The sequence below is a fragment of the Marmota marmota genome, unplaced genomic scaffold, assembly GCF_001458135.2.
Source record: "Marmota marmota marmota unplaced genomic scaffold, marMar, whole genome shotgun sequence".
Classification (NCBI taxonomy): domain Eukaryota; kingdom Metazoa; phylum Chordata; class Mammalia; order Rodentia; family Sciuridae; genus Marmota; species Marmota marmota.
This window is the reverse complement of record NW_026000229.1, coordinates 48845670-48862181: the sequence shown is the minus strand read 5'-3', so window position 1 is coordinate 48862181 and position 16512 is coordinate 48845670. Positions and strand designations below refer to the sequence as shown.

The 16512-nt window shown below is 37.7% G+C and overlaps 1 long non-coding RNA gene across 2 annotated transcripts in view; it reads right to left on the bottom strand.

The window, feature by feature from the left end:
* Positions 1-2717: 2717 nt before the first annotated feature.
* The window catches only part of LOC125613304, a 50123-nt gene continuing 36328 nt past the window's right edge, over positions 2718-16512 (bottom strand). Inside the window, exon 5 of one of the 2 annotated variants that reach the window (XR_007343826.1) lies at positions 2718-2763. This is a non-coding gene — a long non-coding RNA (uncharacterized LOC125613304). Of the gene's footprint in view, positions 2764-6890; positions 8343-16512 lie in introns of those variants that run through there. The other variant, XR_007343825.1, reaches the window with a different exon arrangement.

Here is a 16512-nt window from a genome sequence, read left to right as displayed (position 1 = left end):
CCAAAGGCATCTGGAAGTATCATGGCACTGGGCAAAAAGGCTTCTAGAAAGGACATAAGCATGGTCTTTGGTTGATTTTAGACCAGCTATCCAATTCAGTGTTTCCCTGTCTGGGCAACTTTTCATTTACAAGACTGTTTTATTATGTATAAATTGCACATTAAGGTCTATGAACTGCCAGAGATATTCCTAGGATCATACTTGAAAACCACATATTTTTACCCAGTGCGCTCAGGTGCAAATTCACTCACACACGCATGCATGCAAATCAAAATAACACTAATATTTATAATAATATTTTGCAATTCTCACTGCCTTTCATCTGTAGATCTCCAGGTACTTTGCAAGCATTCATTAATTCTCCCAACATTCCTCTGAGGAAGGTAAATATTATTATCCTCCCCTTTACAGATGAAGCAATTGAGTCAGATAAGTGATTTGCCTGCAGCCAGTGAGAGAGTGTGGGTGGAGGGCTGAGATTCTGAGCTCAGAGTTCCTAGAGATGTGCATTAGGAAGAGACCCAGCAGCCCAAACACAATGGGTGCTAAGGCCTGCAGCATGTTGGGTGTTGTTGAGGGTTACCTTTTCCTATTAGATCTATCACCATGGTAATAATTGCTATGACTTATTAAGCATCTATTATGTCTTGGGTGCTTTAAAGTATATATTATGTCCTTTCCTTATGTTGAAACTGGAATTATCCCTGTGGTCTGGGGGTGCTGGAGGGGGCGACTGAAATTTATAGAGATGTACCCTCCTGTCCAAGATCACATAGGTAATAAGTGCCTGGGCTGGAATTCAAACCCAGATGGGTCTGCCTCCCAAGATTGTGTGTGTCCTTTTCCCCAGCTCACACGCATGCTCATTTGAAGACTGCAGGGAGGCACCTTTCTACCCATTCACATCTCTTCCTTTAGACTTTGAACGCTTATTTATCCTAGCTGTCTACCATCAATTTCTTTGCCTTTGACAAAATTTAGGGACTGAAACAAAATGTCTAATCAGGACAGACAAGTTCTAAGCATGAGAAAAGGTGACCATTAAATTTAGAAGTATGTATGCTAAGTCAGGAGCAAAAACTTTAATTATTATCATTTTTCTTCACTTCATGTTATTTCTGGTGAGTGTGTCAGCATGGCATCTTTAAATAGAACAAAGAAATAGCCACAAAGAGAGAATTTGGATTCTCCTGGGGTAGATCTCTTACCAATTGCACTGTCAGAAGAGTCAAAGGAAAATCCAAAGAACTGAAAGTGCAAGATGAATTTCATTTTCTTTTAGTCTTCAGATTCTTCAGAGTCTTTCAGGAAGTGAGCCGAGCTCTTTCACAGTTCAGCTTTCAGTCAGAGTGGTGTATCTCACAGGCTGGGAGAAGCCATACTATCTGTGGAGTTGCCAGAGTGTTGCTGGGAAGATCTGGGAGTGCGTAGAATTGCTGAAGTGGGAAGCACTTGGGACAGGGTTCACCTCAGACATATAGCAGGGCAGCCTACTCAATGATCAGGAGATGGTTTGGCTGAGCCTCTGCAGTGGCTCCTGGAGCTGGTTCATAAGGGTAGAGTGGGGGTGCAGGTAGGAGCCCCCAAGATTCAGTCAGTGAAACCAGAAGAGACAGAATCTACACCCTTTAAAATTAGACTGAGAAGTTGGCTTTGTAGTTTGGTTCATTTTGTGAGTAAGATAAGAAAAACCAAATTTTAATCACAACTTATTTGACACTGTGTTTTTCTTGGAGCAGTGAGTGCTGGCTTATAAAAATTAGTGCTTATACAAGAATCTGAACCCAGCTGACTTGTCTGTTGTGTTGGAATTCTTTTATAATTAGTTTAGTTGTAATCCTAGTGCTGTTTCCCAGCCACCTCCTCTCCTTACACGATCTACACACAGTTCCTACCATGTTGTTGCCATATGCTTAAAAGCAAGACTTTAAAGACCTGATTACAGTTGGGTGTGGTGGTATGTGCCTTTAGTCCCAGCTACTTCAGGAGGCTGAGGCAGGATTGCTTGAGTCCAGGAGTTTGAAACGATGTAGTTTATTTCATTTCAAAAGCAAAAGAACAATTGATTACAAATAGTTTCTCTTGGTTTAGTTCAGATTCCACATACTTGGGTTGTGAGTGTGTGTGTGTGTGTGTGTGTGTGTGTGTGTATGCACGCACACACACCCTTACAAACATATTGGGTGCATAGAAGGCAAGATGCACAGCAGGAAAGAGAGAATATGTGTTGTGTGTGTAGAATAGTCTTGTGTTTATGGTAGCGTGACTGATCATCCTTGTTTGCTGAGGACTGAGGTCTTTCTTGGGCTGCAGGACTTTCAGTGCTAAACTCCAGAAAAGCCCAAGCAAACCAGGGCAAGTTGATCACCCTACTTGGTGAAGATGTTAAACTAAAAGAGATCCAACTCAAGCTTTTAAGGCATCAAGTTTAAAACACACCAAACTATGAACTGACACTTCTCAAGATACAAATGTAAGACTACCCTCCACCCTACCCTATGGGATAAATTAGCACTACACAATTGACAAGTAACCATAAATATCAGAAATCCAAATTTTTTTCCTTTTATCTTCAAAGTCACAGAATAAGGATTCTTCCTTCTTCTTCTTCTTCTTCTTCTTCTTCTTCTTCTTCTTCTTCTTCTTCTTCTTCTTCTTCTTCTTCTTCTTCTTCTTCTCCTTCTCCTTCTCCTTCTCCTTCTCCTTCTCCTTCTCCTTCTCCTTCTCCTTCTCCTTCTTCTCCTTTTCCTTCTTCTTCTGTGTCTATGTGTGAATGAGAGAAAAAAAAAGAAAACTTTCCCACAGTATTTATTCTGCACAGCCCCATAAACACTTTTGAAAAGTGCTAAGAGGAGTCAGTGCTGGTAAGGGGACCATAGTGGCAGGTGGCCTGCACCCCCTCTGAATGAATGACTGCAGGGGTCTCCACCAAGCCCGAGCCCAGGGGAAGCTCAGAGTCCTGATGTGCTCTCATGCCACGCTTACCACGTAACCATTACAGAGCAGAAACCTCTGCTAATCCTCTCCTATAGGACAGCGGGAGTGTTAGCATTTTTGGACTGCTTCACATTCCTTCTTGCCTACTTTTGAGAACGTACTACATTTTAAAACTTGTTGGTTTCTTTCATGTTTTATTTGACCCTATGTAATTGCATTCCTGAAGGAATAACAGGCCCCCCTAGTGATTTACACCCTGTATTAAATGTCAGTTTTGAAGAGACACAGTTAACAGTTTGGTTTAACCTCCCGCCTTCCCTTTCTCTATTAGCTCAAAACTGAATTTGAGCCCCAGCTCTAAGGACTCTGAGAGCAGGATGAAAAGACAGAAAATGAGCTGGAGCAGCAGCAATGTTGAAGGGAGACTTGGCTTTTGCCCTTCTTACGCTTTCCCCTGTGGATCCAGTCGCTGGTCCAGAAGACAAAGACATCCCTTTCCCTACCTGCTGTTCACTGCTGTCCCCACACAGTTGCTTGGATGGCAAATCAGAACCTCATCCTGGACTAACTCAGTTCTATTTTATATTATCAGCCATGGCCCCTGCCCTGGGGACTCAGCAGTTCCCAGAAACCATAGTTCCACCTCAGCCAGCAGTACCCTGTGAGTAGTGGGTTTGATAAAGCCATGGGGGTGTGGGGGGATATCATCTTAGTAATTTATCTTATTTCATATANATATATGTGTCTATATATACACATGTATATATGTGTATATATATATATGTGTGTGTGTGTGTGTGTGTGTGTGTGTGTGTGTGTATAGCTGCTATGGTATTGTTGGTTAAAAATATTTCATTTACCCTTGTCGTTTCACTTAAATTATATTTAACAACTGCTGTTAAATAATTATTCAGAGAACCTTTAAATAAATCTTGATACATGGCCTATTCCATATGATTGTGTGTGTGTATGTTTAAAATCTAGAAATGAATATATCCCGTGTGATAATCTGTCAGGTAAGTTGCCATCATTATTTTCAGAAGTTGTCTATGTGGAACACTAAATTCATCCTCCGCTCTGTTCCACTGTTCCCCACTTTTCTTACTCTCGCACTTTGTCCCCAGTGACCATACTAGGCTTGATTGTAAATGACTGCAACTTGACACTAGGGAGAGAATTAAGTAGGAAGCAAAGACAACTATGCTCAATTCTCTGCCAGTATGAAGATGTGACCTAGTTTGATCATATCAGCTCTGCAGACCTTAATCCTCAACTCCCACTCTAAGGCCACTTAACAGCCATTAGCTAAGTCCTTTAACCTGGAACTCTGCGTCTACAAGGAAAAAAAAAATCACAGAGACTTATGAGATCAGAAGTTGGACTCTTTGGACTGTATTTATCTTGATTTTATTTCCTAAATTATGTAGTTTATAAAATAGATAAAATGATGAAGAAATTGGGGCCAAAGGTAAAATGAGGGTAGTAGAAATAAGACAACATCAGAGTAATAAGCAGCCATGAAAGACATTAACCAGCTGTAAAGTAAAACAATCATCTGTCACTGCCACTACTGCCATCTAGCTACTGCTAAAATGGTGTATATGTATTTTTTTTTTTTTTGGTACTAGAGATTCAACCCAGGGGCACCTAACCACTAAGCCACATCTTTTTTTTTTTTTTTTTTTTTCATTTTGAGACAGGGTCTCACTAAATTGCTTAAGGCCTGCTTAATTGATGGGGTTGGCTTCAAACTTGCAATCCTCCTGTCTCAGCCTCCCAAGTCTAGGGGATGACAGGTGTGCACCACAATACCCAGCCAATATAGTATGTTTAAAGAATACAATTATTGAATGCTATTTCTATTTTAAAAAACCAAGAATGGGCCAGGTATGCTGATGCACACCTGTAATTCCATTGGCTCTGGAGGCTGATGCAGGAGGATTGTGAGTTCAAAGCCAGCCTCAGCAACTTAGCAAGGCCCTAAGGAACTTACAGAGACCCAGTCTGTAAGTAAAATATATATATATATATATATATATATATAAGGCTATGGATGGGGCTGGGGATGTGGCTCAAGCGGTAGCGCACTCGCCTGGCATGCATGCGGCCCGGGTTCGATCCTCAGCACCACATACAAACAAAGATGCTGTGTCCACCGAAAACTAAAAAATAAATATTAAAATTCTCTCTCTCTCTCTCTCTCTAAAAAAAAAAGGCTATGGATGTGGCTTAGTGGTCAAGTACCCCTGGGTTCAAACTCTAGTACCAAAAAAAAAAAAAAAGAAAAAGAAAAAAAAAAGAATGGATAATTATAGCTTGTATCACATTCCAAGTGATGCATATTTTCTAGTTGCCAAATCCTGCAGAGATAGGCCGTATCTCCCAGAAATTAAAAAGGAAAAAACTTACAGTTCATTTTCCATTCACAATAGACAGCCTTTACACTTGCTTTTATTTATCATTTCCCTTAGTGCATTACTGCTATTATACTATTGTTAATTTTCATTATTATTTTTGTTGTCATAACTCCAATGACTATGGTGTAACACTATGATGATAAGAAGTCTCTGGACCAAGTGTATTGTAAAAATCTTGTTTTATAATACTGCAGAAAGAACCTGAGACAATGATTTCAGTCTTTCCTTATTTGGATCACATTAGCATAGAAAGAGATCACGATAGTTTTTCTTGTTACCATATATACTCACAGAACATTCTCTCCAGAACAAGATGAGCTGTTTTTTTATGACACTCAAATTTTCACAAGGAAAAAATTCAGTCATAACCATATTGTGAATGTGTCCTCTAAGAATCTATCACATGGAAACTCAAGAGAATGTGTATCCAGTGCCAATGATTTCTTGGCCAGTCTTTGAAATTTTCTGATCTCAAAAATTACATTCTAATTAGCGTCATGTATAACTGTCAGGTTTCAATATGTGTTGAATTTCCCAAGAGACTGGGATTGTAAACTGTAGAGGTGTTGAGACCTGGGCTCAAATCCTGTCATACCTGTCTATGGGGCTGGTTACTTCACCTTTGTAGCTTTAGTTGTCTTATAGTAAAAATGGGGCTAATATAGGAACTGCAACCCATAAAGCTGATGTGAGGGTTAAATGGATAATGTGGGTTAAAAGGTTAACGTAGTACCTGTGGGGTGTGTGTGTGTGTAGAGTGAGCACTGAAAAAAGTATCAGTAATTGATTATAAACACCATTTTTCCTGCCTTAAACTTTATTGTACTTTTTGGGGAAACATTTGTACCTCATTTATGATTTATTTTGTGATATTGTGAGACTATTAATCAATGCCAATGTTTCATTCTCTTGACCCTTGCAAGCTGAGGCAGAAATAAAAATCCATATTAAGTGCTCCAGGCCAGTCTGATATTTGGTATTTAGAGTAAACCTATTGCTTTTAAGGTGAATACACATTTATTTCCATTCTGAAACGCCAGATTATAATATGATGGATTTTCTTTTTTTATATATTTTTTAGTTGTAGTTGCACACAATACCTTTATTTATTTATCTTTATGTGGAGCTGAGGATCAAACCCAGGGTCTCACTCATGCTAGGCAAGTACTGTACCACTGAGCCACAACCCCAGCCCCATATGATGGATTTTCTTAAAGTGATTTTTTTAAAGGGAAGGATTAGCAGTTTGCAAAACTGGCATTTTTATCTCATTGTTGGTTCATTTTGTATCTGATTGTGGATGAACATCATTTGTTTTATTTGGCAAGAAAGGTTGCTCTTGCATGAAAGATCTGTTATCATCCTTCTCTCTTTTACTGGATATTTTATTCTTTTCAATATTATTTAATAATTTACTTTAATGCATTACCATTTTATTATTCTTATACACTTCATACTTTTATGTTTGTATAATTTTAAATATTTTATTTTTAATATTATTTTATTATTATTGTTATTTACACGAATTCTTTACATATATATGATATTTATTAGGTAATCATATCTATAAGGATACATTGTATTTTGTATAAAATCTATCTTATAAAATAATTATGCAGAGAAACAAAAGAAGAAAATATTTTTGTGTAGTTCCCACATTTTTTGAGTTCTCTATATATTTTTTTAAATTTTATTAATACGTATTAATTGTATATATTCATGAGGTTCAGTGTGATGTTTCCACATGCATATAATATTCATTGACCAAATCCAACCTATCTTTTTTGAATGTCCCTGGCAACACTCTTCCCAATCTCTAGTACACACATTCTACTTTCAAGTCAACATTTTTTAGCTTCTACATATGAAAGAGAACATGTGGTACTTGTCTTTCTGTGGCTGACTTATTTCACTTAATGGCTCCAGTTCCATCCCTTTTGCTGCAAATGATAGGCTTTTGTTCTTCTTTATGGCTGAATTATACTCCATTGTGTATATGTATCCCACATTTTCTTTAACCATTCATCTGTTGATAGGCTGAGTCTATCCTACTCAATTAGAAACCTATTGTTTATTTACTTTTGTTTGTTTTGTTTTGAGACAGGGTCTCACTATATTGCCCAGGCTGGCCTTGGACTCAATCCTCCTGCCTCAGCCTCCTGAAAAAGTGGGATTGCTCTAGGAACATTTAATGGCTACTTTTTAGTCCTTTTCCTATATAAATATATGTGTGGACTTTACACAAAAATACTACATTACAAATGTTTTATAATCTGATATTGTCGTTACCTATGTATCTTATACATTACTATGTTGCTAAATATTTAGCTATAATACAATTTTAGTTTCTGGGTAGAATTCCATGATATTGCTATATCATAATATATTTAATGATCTCTTTTAAAACAACTTGGCCATTATTTTTAAAAGCTACTTCGTACAATTGCTAACTTCATATTTGCCTTTCCTGATGGACTTCTGTCAAGCCTTTCTGTTCTGATTGCAGTTCACAATAAGAAGTACAGGGTGATCTTGACTCATCAGTGACCTGTGCACGTGACATCCACATGTGACACACTTATAAGTGGAAAAAATGTTGGAACAAAACTCACTCTGGTAATTTCTTATCTGTCCTTTTTCATATCACATTTAAAAGAAATTCTGGTCATCGTCCACTAAATTTGTTCCACACCTCCCCTCCTCCATAAATGAGTTTTACCCTCATTTTGAAAATCATGGTTTAAGTCGGGGTTCTAGGGAACGGGGCTGTGCTTGGCACAAGGGAGCATGAATGTACCTGCGTGTCGAGTGGCAAGCGTGTCGTCAAGTCATCGTGCACACCCAAGATGCCTGCTTCAAGCAGTGTGCCTGGTGCAAAGTAGACTCTAATGACTCCGGAGTCGGTGTGGTTTAAATGCTGGTTTTGTCACATGCTAGTTGGTGACCATAGGCAAGTTACTTAATCGCGCCCTACCTCATTTTCCTCACCTGTAAAATGAAGATAATAATAGTACTTAACTCACAGAATTATGATGAAGGTTAAATGAATTATTTTTTCAAAAAATACTTAAAGGAGTACCTGCTACATAACAAACAAAATACGTTTTTTTTTTTTTTAACATAAACAAGTAGGACTTTCCTGGCAGTCAAATAGTTACATCAAAGGGTATATAAAAACATAAGGCTTCCAAACCTTATTGGTAAATGACACTCATTACTCTCTCTCCAACCACTGAAAATAAGTCATGCTCACTTTTATTCCTACCAGCAGCAATAAAACAGGTGATGTCCTCAGGTGTTCACTGCTCATCAGTTACCTGAGGCTGTGTGATGGGAGAGGTGTGGCTTTCTCAGGTAGTGAGAGAAGGGAGACAGCAGCCAGTTCTCACAGACAGCATTCACGGGATGCCCACTCACACTTGACAGAACCCTCTGGTAGAACCAGAGGTGAAACCCCAGGGATGCTCTGTGGAGTGGGTGGGAGGATCTTAGCACGTGCCTGGGGACTGAGCAGAATGTTAAGACGACTCTCAGGCAAATACCCTTCTACAGACCATCCCCCCTCTTAACGTCACCCTTGTCACTCTGCCACATACTCTATCCCTAAAACCCTGTCTCAAATTTGTAAGCACATATCTAAATCCTATATAGTTGGTATCAGGTATGTTTTCCCAATAGATGGGTTGCTTTATGAAATATGCTGTCCACCTGAACTATACACACACACACTCATACACACAGCCATAACTTTTTTGTTTTTTTTTTTTTGAGCCTTTGGGGAAATACATATCCATCTCAAGTTCCAACTTGTCTACAAAGTATTCCCTGACATCTTCAACTCAGGTGGATCTCTCCTTCCTCTGAGCTCCCACAGCAGCTCTAGGGAGAGCCACAGCATTTAATGCTTAATTATATGCTGTCTTGTTCTAGAATTGTCTCGGGTGTTAGTGGTTCCCCCAACCATACTGTAAGTTCTTTGAAATCAATCATCATATCATATTTCTTTTGGATCCCTCACTGGCTGGGCACGTTGTAGGTCTTTAGGAAAAAGTCAAAGATCAGTCAATTGATACAAGTACAAGCTGCATGATATTGCTTTGAAACAAAATTATATTAAGGAAGATAAGTTTTCCAAACTTTTTTAAAACATTTTTTTAGTTATAGATGGACACACTATCGTTATTTATTTTTATGTCATGCTGAGGATCGAACTCAGTACCTCACACGTGCAAGGCAGGTGCTCTACCACTGAGCCCAGCCCCAGTCCAATCTTCCAAACTTTATAACTTTCACAAACTAATTCCAATATGAAGCATATTAAGTATTTAAAAATCAAATAATTACTAAAACAAAATATGGGTTAATATGTTTATAACCATGGAGCAAATGAAATAAGTCCAGCCTTTCCAAGCAGGATATAAGCACGGAAATCCACAAGAAATAAAAGGTAGATAAATTCAATAATAAAAAAAGGTTTAAACTTCTCTGTGGCAAAGACTTTTTTAAATTTATGAGTAAATTGTATAAGTCAAGAAGATGATAAACAACCCTCCCCTCAACCCAAATTGCAAAGGATAGAAACTGACTGCATTTTTTCTTTCTGGTCTTGGTTCTTCACTCATCTATGAAGAATCTTTTGCCTTTACTGAAGATCTTGATCTTGCTTCCCTTTGAATTCTGTCTCCCTAGGTAAATCTCCATCTTTTTTCCCACCTCTCTCAATGGTTCATTATACTCTGATTTTTCAATATGAAGAAAGTAAAGGGGCTTTGTAGTAGCACTTTAGGAAAGGAATGGCTTTCTTTGAACTTGCTGCAAGTGATTCTTAGTGGGTACACTGGCCTCTCAAGTCATGGATGTTTCAGAGTGAGCAGAATATCACAATTTGAGCCAAATATCACAAAGTTGTGTTAGTCAGCTTTCTGTTACTGTGACAAAATACATGAGATATCAACCAACTTGAAAAGGGAAAGTTTATTTGGGCTCATAGTTTGAGAGGTTTCAGTCCATGGTGAGTTGGCCCTGTTGTTCTTGGACCTGTGGCAGGGCAGTACATTTTGGTGTGAAACAAAATTATATTAAGGAAGATAAGTTTTCCATACTTTACAACTTTTAGAATTTGGGCTGAGGGTAGGGTTGTGGGGAAGTGGATCTGCCTCCTAGTGGAATGTGAATGAGAATGAGAACAGGAGACAAAGGTTCCATAGTCCCCTTTGAAGGCATGCAGGCCATGCCTACAACCTCCCACTAAGCACCACCTCTTGCAGTGTCCGCCACCTCTACAGTACATTAGCTCCATAGACAACACCAGATCAACTGAGAGCCAGATGGGCACTGGGAGCCTCTGCACCTCTTACTGAGGAAAAACAAACTAAAGATGAAAAAAGGAGATCCTAAGAAGCAGAGAGGCAAATGTCATCATATGCATTATTTTTGCAAGCTTGCCAGGAGAAGCACAAGAAGCAGCACCCAGATGCTTCAGTCCACTTTGTGGAATTTTGGAGAATTGATCAGACAGGTGGAAGACCACATGTGCTAATGAGCAAGGAAGACTTGAAGGCAAAGCACAGGCAGACAAGGCCTGTTATGAAAGAGAGGTAAAATCCTGTATCCCTCTTCAAAGGGAAGCAAAAAAGAAGTTCAAGGATCCTAATGCACCCAAGAGGCCTCCATCAGCCTTCTTGCTCTTTTCTGAGCATCACCTAAAAACCAAAGAGTGCCCCAGCCTGTCCACTGGTGATGTTGCAAAGAAACTGGGAGCAATGTGGAATAACAGTGCTGCCGATGACAAGTGCTTTCTTGCTACCTGAAGGAAAAATACAAAAAGGATCTTGCTGCCTACCAAGTTAATGGAAAACCTGATGCAACAAGAAGGGAATAGTCAGGGCGAGGAAAGCAAGAAGAAGAAGAAAGAAGAGGAAGATGAGGAAGATGAAGAAGATGATGATGAATAAGTTGGTTTGAGATGAATAAGTTTTTTCTTATCTGTAAAGCATTTAACCTTCCCACTCCCCTTTACAACTCATTCTTTTTAAAAGAAATAAAACCCAAATGTAAAACTGTGTGAGATTTGTGTTTAAACTATACAGTGTCTTTTTTTTTTTTTTAAATACCTGACACACTACTGAATGTGTCTTTGAATAACCCTGTCCTGGTGGTATTTTCAGGAGCTAAAATCATGTATCAAGTTTTAACCTTTACCAGGCAAGGTTACTTGCCTGGTACAGTATGGAGGTCGTAAATTAGTTTGGAAATTTAAATTGGGTTTTTGTCAGTGCACAGCACAAATTAGTCATATGTGGGGGTGGTAGCTTTTTCATCTTTAGTTGTTTCTGATGCAGTGTATACAAAAGGGTTGTTCTGTTAATTACTGAATACCAACTGTAATTTCAGGAAAAAAAAGTTCCAACTCTTTTGATGACATTCTGAATGCTTCTAAGTAAATACAATTTTTTATTTTTATTTTTTAGTTGTAGATGGACACAATACCTTTATTTTATTTGTTTACATAAATTTTTTTATGTGGTGCCGGGGATCAAACCCAGTGCTTCATACCTGCTAGGCAAGCGCTCTATCACTAATTAAAAAATGTTTCTACCACCTCCAGTAGCACCAGACTAGGGACTAAGCCTTAAAACATGGGTGTTTAGAGGACATTCCATAGTCACTGTCAATGATATCATTGGCTAAATCTTAGGTGGATAAACTTTTTGAATGATGTGCTTTGCCATAAGCTCATATGCATTATTTTTGCAAGCTTGCCGGGAGAAGCATAAGAAGTAGCACCCAGATGCTTCAGTCCACTTTGTGAAATTTTCCAAGAATTGATCAGACAAGTGGAAGACCATTAAGTGCATTATAGAGAAAGGCTTTCACTATAATATTATGGCATATAGTCTTGGAAAACTGGGAACATCAGAAATTTCATGCAGTACTTCATCTAAGGATGAAAACTAAAACATATTTAAGAAGGAGAAAAATCATGTATCAAGTTTTAAATGTTTGTTTGGTTTCTAATTCCATTTCCACCCCCCCTCCCAGAACAACAGAATCAAACTAAGACTATTTTTTTTCCTTATCACTAGGAGAAAACTCATCTTCCTAATGTTGCCAAGCAGTTGAAAAGGGCTATTGTTTATACAGAAGATGCTCAAATTGGAGGAAGATACAGAGGTGCATACATGAGCTCTGCTAGAGGGTATTTTTGAGAACATTGTTAGTGAGTTTGTTGTATAAATAAGTAAGTCATTGAAATGGATCTAAGTTAAGTTGTTTCTTTGGGACCACATTAAAAAGCATCATTGTCTAGCAAGAGGAAAGAAGAGTTGATAGAGAGAAGCTAATCTTTTATAGAGTATAAACTATTACAAAGACTAAAAAGGAATTGAAACTATCAGGTTAGAATACCCGAATGTTCCCTTAGAAATGCCGAAGTTGTGACATTCTGACTATTTAAAAGAGCACTGAATAGACATCAGTGTACAAATATGAATACCTTTTGTTTTCCTCTGGGGCTCCTTCAGTGTATTCTGGAAAGTGATGTTTTCTCAAACCGTTTTTATTTAGGAAATTTGGAAAAGCCTCTTTTGCCCCCACGGAAATATCATTTATTTCCATGCCTGTAAGCAACAATAAACTTAATATGTACATGATACATTTTATTCAAGGATGTAGAAGCTTTAAAAACAATAAAATTCCAATTTGCTGAAAAAGAGACACAAACATGATAAGTTATAGTGATTCTCAAGTAGACTCTGCATTGACCGTATTAAATCCAAGGCAGTTTCTCCACTGCTAAAATGAGTTTCTAGGCCACAGATTACTGATTATGTCCAGAGGGTTCCATTTGATTTGGTTAATGTAAACATTCAATTATTTTTATAATTTGGTAATAAAAATTTCAAAGATGATCCATCATCTTTATTTAAAAATACCTCAATATGATGTTCTGTTAGTTGAATGGAAAGCAGGAATCATGATACACAAATGAGAAGAGGCTTCTTTTCCTCTGAAGGTCAGTCAGCCACACTATATCCAATAGAGTAGAGCCAGATGACAAGAGCATGGGTCCTTTGAGGAGTTCACTCCTACTTTAAATCAGAGCATGGCAGAACTAATTTCTACTGTGTAAGGATTTGTACTTCTGAAAATAAGATGAATATTTAAAGGTATATAATTAACTGAATCATTAAAAGGAATGATCATAAAAAAGAAAAAAAAAATGGAATACAAGACAAGGAGAAGTGCATTAGTTGAGGAATGAGTAGAGTTACTTATCTATATAAATTTTACTTCCTGAAAAGAGTCAAATAACACTCCTTTCATTGATGTAGGAGGTGACCATAGTTGGAGAGAGATTTTGGAACTTAACAGAAGAATTAGGGAAGAGTAGATGGTGGCTCCTTTGGGATTCATTGCTGTTAAATGCTTTGTAGCTCTAACTTTCTAAAGCTTACATGAGAGGCCAGACTTAAATTTGCAAACATGTTTTGCTTGACTCTCTCTCTATATATACTTGAAATGGATTTTATATTAGTGTAAAAGTGTGCTAATGAGAAACTTTGTCTTGGTGTTTGTAAGAATAATTTAAATGATTGTTTTGTTGTGTGTGGGAGAACTTTATCTTATACAAAATAAATGACAAATGCATTCTAGGCATGTTGGCCATTCAGACTAGCCAGTTGGCTCTCACCATCGGGGCTTCTTTGGGACGCTGAAGAGGCTACAATGTTGTCACACCAAGGCGTAGTGACTGGGCAGGTGACAAAACTCAGAACTGGGCCTGGGTGTGACCTGGACTGGGGCTGCTTAGACAAGGGAAGGACAAGAGTTTCCATTGCCCTACCCAAGGAACTCAGGTCGGACCTGAAACTTCTGACACTGATCTACATACCAAGATCTATGTTAACATCAAAATACTTTTAGTGCTTATTCTGGGCCAGGTGTTACTAATTGAGATCTGAATACTTTTCAGGAAGTCAGTGAGTTTCCTGAAATTATAAGCAAAATTTGTTGTGTAGATGAGCTCGTGTTACAATCTCAAAATAAAAGTGAGAATGACTTTTCTAGAGGGGAAAAATTCTCTAGGATTTTCCCAAAGAGAAATAGTCTATAATTTCCAGCCTCTTCTTCAGGAGAATTAAGTTAAACAATTGAAAACTTCACTGCATTTTTCTTTTTGCACAATTTTTGTTGCTTAAAAATATAGAAAGTATTTTAGTTCACCCAGATTTAATCTTCCATGTTAAAAAAAACAACAGGTGTATGAGTTGGTTTATTCATTACAAATGAAATGCTTATTTAAAAGGAAATGCCACTTCATACTTCAACATTCAATTTGAATTCTAGTTATTTTAACCAAAATATTTCAAACTCCTTCTCAGAAGGAAACAAAACCACAGGTCTCTCCCTGTCTATCCTGAAGGAAATATAATAGATAAAACCTTTTCTCACTTAAAATTACATAAGAATTCTAGTTAACCAATTAAAAAATTTTTAAAGTAGGGTAAATAGTCAATGGAAAAAGATAAAAGGAAACAATAAAAACGACAAATTCAACCCAGTGAAGACAGATAAAGAGGAAAATGAAAACCAAAACAAGTACAATAAATAGAAAATAGCAAAAAGGTAGAATTTAATCCTGTGATACCAATAATTTAAGTGTGAATGATTTAAACACATCAGTTCAAAGAGATTGCTAGACTGGGTAAACTAGCAAGACCCAATTACATGCTGTTACAACAAACTCACTTGAAATACAAAGACTTCGATTAAAAATAAAAGGCTAGAGAAAGACATAACATGAAACACTTAAGTGAAAACTGGAGTAACTATGCTAATTTTAGAAGAAGCAGACCTCAGAATAACAAGTTTGTCAGGGATAAAGAGAGCGTTTACACAGTGATTAAAGAGTCTATTTTCCAAGGACACATAACAATCCTAAATGTGTATGCACCTAACAATAGAGCTTCAAAACAGGTGAGGCAAAAAACTGACAGAAGCAAATAAAGACAGACAAATACACAATTAGAATGGAAGATTTCAACACCTCTTCCTCAGTGATTGGTAAAATAAGTAGGCACAAAATAAATAAGAGTACTGATCACCTAAACAGCATTATTCAGCAACTTGACTAATCGACTTTCATAAACCACCCCACCTAGCGGCAGCAGGTTACATATTCTTCTCAAGCACACATGGAACATTCACTAACTTAAACCATATTCAGAGCTATAAAGCAAATCTTACCGAAATTAAAAAAGAAATCACATAAAATATGTTCCCAGACCATAATGGAATTAAAGGCAAATATACAACAGAAATACATCTGGAAAATCCCAAATGTTTGGGAATTAAACAACACACTCCTACATAACCCATAGGTCAAAGAGGAAGTCCCAAGAGAAATTAAAGCTAAGACAGTGTGTGGTACAAGGGATGCTGGCATGGCCTACCTGTGAAATGGAAACAGGAGCCAGGCCCTCAGGCCCCTTAGGGAAGTACAAACACATGAGATATGGGATGAGGTTAAGCAAGGTTGGAGTTGTGGGTGTGGGTTGGAGCACTAGGGTGGGGAAACAGTGCATGGAGGACATTCAGGGCCACTGAGATATGTTCCCAGTACAGCTGACCAGGCTTTCTTCTTCTAAACGTTCTGCTTTAATGAACACAGCAAATCACATTTCTTTGGGCCAGATGGGGAAACAGAGTCAAAAGATACAGTCTAGTTTTCAGCAGAGTACTCAATTTTCAGCTCTTTGCTTTTGATCACTTCCTTCCCACCCTTAAAGTATCCCATACTAAGCTTTTCCCATTATATTCAAATTGTAAAAATCATAACTATGACTTGCTTACTATGAGGCAGACACTATGCTAAGCATTTTGTAAATGTCATTTTGTTCAGTCCTCATAAAAAAAAAAACAACAAAAAAAACACCTGTCAGGGAGAAATTCTTTATCTCCATTTCACTGGGGTATAAACTGAGTTACAAAAAGAGTAAACAGGGATAAAACTGGTAAGTAACAAAGTCTGGATTTGACTCCGATTTTGTCTGATTTTAAGACTGTCAGTACCCATGATGCAATGCTCCCCACTGAGAGTGCTCTGGTGGTTATTAACTTTGCACTCCTTAGTGTCTAAAAGCACAAAAGACTGAAA